The sequence below is a fragment of the Mesitornis unicolor genome, unplaced genomic scaffold (assembly GCF_000695765.1).
Source record: "Mesitornis unicolor isolate BGI_N332 unplaced genomic scaffold, ASM69576v1 scaffold20299, whole genome shotgun sequence".
Classification (NCBI taxonomy): domain Eukaryota; kingdom Metazoa; phylum Chordata; class Aves; order Mesitornithiformes; family Mesitornithidae; genus Mesitornis; species Mesitornis unicolor.
Genome location: NW_010205450.1, coordinates 1 through 5104, shown reverse-complemented (window position 1 = coordinate 5104; position 5104 = coordinate 1). Strand labels below are relative to the sequence as shown.

Genomic DNA, 5104 nt, shown 5'->3' with positions numbered 1-5104 from the left:
AAAATGAAAGCGCACTTTAAATTTAAAAACGATTTAAAATATTATTGAAATTTTAAAAAATTAAAATGTACCGTAAGTCTTTAAAAACATAAAAATCTCTTCTTGACATTAAAAAACCCCGAAGCCGGTGTTGAATTCAAAAATATTCTTTCAATGAAAAAAGTTAAAAGAGACTTGAAATTTTAAAAAATACACTTTGAGTTTTAAATAATGACGACGTTCTTGACATTCAGAAGCAAATAGAGTTTAAATTTTAAAAAATCCACCTTAAATTTTTAGAAGACTATTCTTTACATACGAAAACGAAAAAAAAAATGTACTTTACAATTTAAAACATTTTGTAAAATCTTCTTTAAATTTAAAATAAAAAAAATTTAAAGCTCTAAAAAAACTTCCTGTTTCTGCCTGGTTTCGAACCAGGGACCTTTCGCGTGTTAGGCGAACGTGATGACCACTACACTACAGAAACGCGATGAAATATTTTGGGGGTGACCGAATTATGACCAAAAATGGACCCAAATCCCCACCTCCACCTCCTCTCAGCCTCATTTGTACCAAAATTTCCCTCAAAATTTGCTGTTAGCGTTCGAAAATTGCCATTTTTTGAGCCATCTCCACACCGAGGGTACGAGGAAGGAGAGATTTTGGGGGGGGGGAAAACGCCCCACAATCGACGTTCGCAGGAGTCCTGGGGGACTCCCGAGGAGGAAAAATTTGTAACAACTTCAAGATTTTTAACAAATTTGCACTTTTTTTTGCAGTAAATTTCCCTGACCAGGAAAAGAACCCGAGCCACGGGGGTGAAAACGCGGGATCCTCGCCACTAGGACCACGAGGGTAAAGTGAAGGCAAGAATTTCAAACGGCTGCAATTAATTTTTGACAAATTTTAAAGTTTCAAAAATTCAGTTTGGCTTTTTAAAATTTCATTTTGCTATTTTTTTTAAGTTCTTCTTCCTATTGTTTTAACCTAATTTCGCCCCTTTTAGTTAATTCTGCAGCCAGAGTTTGCTGTTCCCGTTGGGGAGATAAATTTGCCGAGAAACTTGCCGAGAAATTTGCCAAGAAATTATGAGATTGCTAAAATTTGGTAGAAATCACCTCCCTGGTGGTCTAGTGGTCAGGATTCGGCGCTTTCACCGCCGCGGCCCGGGTTCGATTCCCGGTCAGGGAAAAAAGCAGCTGTAAATTTTCTAAAATTAATTTAAATTTCGAAATTCTTTCCATTTTTTGCTGAATTCCTCCTTCCGCAACAAATCTTGTTGGTTTATAATTTTTACAACCGCGGCTTTTCCGGAATTTGGAAGAATTTTGAGCCAGAAAGTTCCTGAAAAGGAGGAAGAAAATATAAAATTTAAAATTTCAAAGTTAAAATTTGGAATTTGGAGGCATTTTGAGCCAGAAAGTTCCTGAAAAGGAGGAGGAAAATTTCAAATTTCAAAGTTAAAATTTGGAGGAATTTTGAGCCAGGAAATTCCTGAAAAGAAGGAGGAAAAAATTGTAAAATTTAAAATTTGGAGGACTTTTGAGCCAGGAAATTCCTGAAAAGGAGGCAAATTTCAAATTTCAAGTTTAAACTTTGGAATCTGGAGGACTTTTGAGCCAGGAAATTCCTGAAAAGGAGGCAAATTTAAAACTTCAAGTCTTTTCTGAGGTTGTTTCTGCCCGGTTTCGAACCGGGGACCTTTCGCGTGTGAGGCGAACGTGATAACCACTACACCACAGAAACCCTCCACGTCCCAAACTTGACCTCCCACGCCCCCCTTCATCCCCAAACCCCAAATTGGTTCCAAAACATTCGTGAAAAAAAAGGGGTTAAAAAAAACCCAATTAATTTCCCCACGGAATAATCGCTCTCATTAAATTTATTCTTATTTTTAGATGTATTTATAGATTCGATTTTAAATTGTATTTCTATTTATAGATTCTAATAACATCTATGACTTTAATTACCATCGCCGTTATTCTTTGTCCTAAGGGGAAGCGTTTCAGAGCAACCTCGTTTTCAATTTCAGCGCCCAAATTGGCGAAAAATTTGGGTTGACGGGAAATTTTTTAAGCTTTTTTTTTAAAAAAAATCCGGTTTTGGGGGTTTTTTAAAGCTGAAACCACCAGGAAAACGGGAAGAGGAACCAAATTTATGCAGAGCCCGGCTAGCTCAGTCGGTAGAGCATGAGACTCTTAATCTCAGGGTCGTGGGTTCGAGCCCCACGTTGGGCGCTGGGATTTTCTTCCCCCTTTCCCCAAGAAATCTTGGGGTTTTTCTTACGCCAGCGCTGGGAAATGTGGGGAGGGAGCTGCAAAACATTGGGGTTTCCTCTGCGCTCAAGGTTGGGATTTTGGGGCTTCCTCTGCACTCGACTTCAGGAATTTGGGGTTTCCGCTGTGCTCAATGTTGGGATTTTGGGGGTTCCTCTGCACTGAGCATTGGGATTTTTGGGCGTTCCTCTGCCCTCAACTTTGGGATTTCCTCTGAATTCAACCTTGGGAATTTGGGGGGTTCCTGTGCGCTCAATGTCAGGATTTTGAGGATTCCCTTTCACTCAACGTCGAGATTTTGGGGGTTCCTCTGCACTGAACTTGTTCCTTTGCACTGAACTTCGGGATTTTGGGAGTTCCTCTGCACACAACATTGGGAATTTGGGGGTTCCTCTGCACTCAACGTTGGGATTTTTGGGGGTTCCTCTGCACTCAACTTCGGGATTTCCTCTGAATTCAACATTGGGAATTTGGGGGGTTCCTTTGCACTGAACTTCGGGATTTTGGGAGTTCCTCTGCACACAACATTGGGAATTTGGGAGTTCCTCTGCACTGAACATTGGGATTTTGGGGGTTCCTCTGCACTGAACTTTGGGATTTCCTCTGCATTCAATGTCAGGATTTTGGGGGGTTCCTCTGCCCTCAACTTTGGGATTTCCTCTGCATTCAATGTTGGGATTTTGGGGGTTCCTCTGCACTGAACTTTGAGATTTCCTCTGCATTCAATGTTGGGATTTTGGGGGGTTCCTCTGCACTGAGCATTGGGATTTTTGGGGGTTCCTCTGCCCTCAACATTGGGATTTCCTCTGCACTCAATGTCAGGATTTTGGGGGTCCCTCTTCACTCAACGCTGGGGTTTTGGGGGTTTCTCCGCTCTCAGTGTTGGGATTTTGGGGGTTCCTCTGCCCTCAACATTGGGATTTCCTCTGCACCCAGTGTTGGGATTTTGGGGGTCCCTCTTCACGGGGTCCCTCTTCACTCAACACTGGGAATTTTGGGGGTTCCTCTGCACTGAACTTTGAGATTTCCTCTGCATTCAATGTTGGGATTTTGGGGGTTCCTCTGCACTGAACATTGGGAATTTGGGGGGTTCCTCTGCTCTCAATGTCGGGATTTTGGGTGTTCCTCTGCTCTCAACCTTAGGATTTTGGGGTTTTCCTCTGCACTCAACTTTGGGATTTCCTCTGAATTCAATGTTGGGATTTTGGGGGTTCCTCTGCCCTCAACATTGGGATTTCCTCTGCACTCAATGTCAGGATTTTGGGGGTCCCTCTTCACTCAACGCTGGGGTTTTGGGGGTTTCTCCGCTCTCAGTGTTGGGATTTTGGGGGTTCCTCTGCCCTCAACATTGAGGGTTCCTTTGAATTCAACCTTGGGATTTTTGGGGGTTCCTCTGCCCTCAACTTTGGGATTTCCTCTGAATTCAACATTGGGAATTTGGGGGTTCCTCTTCCCTCAACATTGGGATTTCCTCTGCACTCAATGTTGGGATTTTGAGGGGGTTCCTCTGCCCTCAACTTTGGGATTTCCTCTGAATTCAACATTGGGAATTTGGGGGTTCCTCTTCCCTCAACATTGGGATTTCCTCTGCACTCAATGTTGGGATTTTGAGGGGGTTCCTCTGCCCTCAACTTTGGGATTTCCTCTGAATTCAACATTGGGAATTTGGGGGTTCCTCTTCCCTCAACATTGGGATTTCCTCTGCACTCAATGTTGGGATTTTGAGGGGGTTCCTCTGCCCTCAACATTGGGGTTTCCTCTGCACTCAATGTCGGGATTTTGGGCGTCCCTCTTCACTCAACATTGGGATTTCCTCTGCATTCAACGTTGGGAATTTGGGGGGTTCCTCTGCACTCAATGTCAGGAATTTGGGGGTTCCTCTGCACTGAACTTTGGGATTTCCCCTGCACTCAATGTCGGGATTTTGGGGGGTTCCTCCACTCTCAACGTCGGGATTTTGGGGGTTCCTCAACCCAAAGAGGGATTTAAGGAGCCAAGACCCCCCCCACACTCACCCCTGCCCTGAGTCACTCCCTGTTTGCCCAGCTGCGAGCAGGGCCATTGTTCCCGCCAAACAATGTCGGCCCCTCCCATTGGCTCCCGGGTCGTTCAGGTCCTGGGTCAGCCCGAAAAGGGATAAAAAGGACGCGCGTGATTGGCTGACGCTCAGAGCTCGGAGGGGGGAAAGAGAGTCAGGTAAGGAACAATTTTGGGGTGATTTTGGGGACTTTTCCACGTCTTCCTTGTGCTTTTTTGGGGGTCTTCTCGCACCACCCCAATTAACCCCTTAAACCTCCCAATTAAAGACTCCAACTTCTTTAAATTTCTTTATTTTTAGACTAAGAAAATGGGATTTTTTTTGCAAAAAATAAGAGAAAAATAGAGGAAAGAAAGAGTTTTAATCAGCCCGGCTAGCTCAGTCAGTAGAGCATGAGACTCTTAATCTCAGGGTCGTGGGTTCGAGCCCCACGTTGGGCGCTGCAATTTTCCCCTTTTATTTGCCCAAATTTACCTGATTTTGGGGTAGGGGGCACCTGAAGAGATCAAGAATCGTGGGGTTTGCTGGGTTTTATCCTCACGAAATCATTTGATTCACACGGGAGAGTAAATTAAATGGAGTAAAAATGGTGAAATTGCTTTGATTTCAGGATTGGTTTTTTTTTTTAAGAGCTGGGAGGTCAAAAATCCACCCCCCACTTTGTCCTAAAAATGAAGGCGATCGTCGTTGGGTTGGCCCTTGTCCTGAGCATCGGAGTCGGTGAGCGATGGGTCACGGTTCAGTGGGGTTTAATAGAGGGGAACAATTGATTTTGGGCCCAATCTATGGGGCCCACATCCAAATTTCT

At 44.0% G+C, this 5104-nt stretch overlaps 5 non-coding genes across 5 annotated transcripts; 3 read left to right on the top strand and 2 right to left on the bottom strand.

Moving 5' to 3' along the window:
* Positions 1 to 396: 396 nt before the first annotated feature.
* Positions 397 to 469, bottom strand: TRNAV-AAC. The gene has a single exon. It is a non-coding gene; the product is annotated as a tRNA-Val (tRNA).
* Positions 470 to 1101: 632 nt separating this feature from the next.
* TRNAE-UUC lies at positions 1102 to 1173 on the top strand. The gene has a single exon. It is a non-coding gene; the product is annotated as a tRNA-Glu (tRNA).
* Positions 1174 to 1655: 482 nt separating this feature from the next.
* TRNAV-CAC lies at positions 1656 to 1728 on the bottom strand. The gene has a single exon. It is a non-coding gene; the product is annotated as a tRNA-Val (tRNA).
* Positions 1729 to 2146: 418 nt separating this feature from the next.
* Positions 2147 to 2219, top strand: TRNAK-CUU. The gene has a single exon. It is a non-coding gene; the product is annotated as a tRNA-Lys (tRNA).
* A 2444-nt stretch (positions 2220 to 4663) lies between these two features.
* On the top strand, positions 4664 to 4736 carry TRNAK-CUU. Its single transcript has one exon. It is a non-coding gene; the product is annotated as a tRNA-Lys (tRNA).
* The last annotated feature ends 368 nt before the right edge of the window (positions 4737 to 5104 follow it).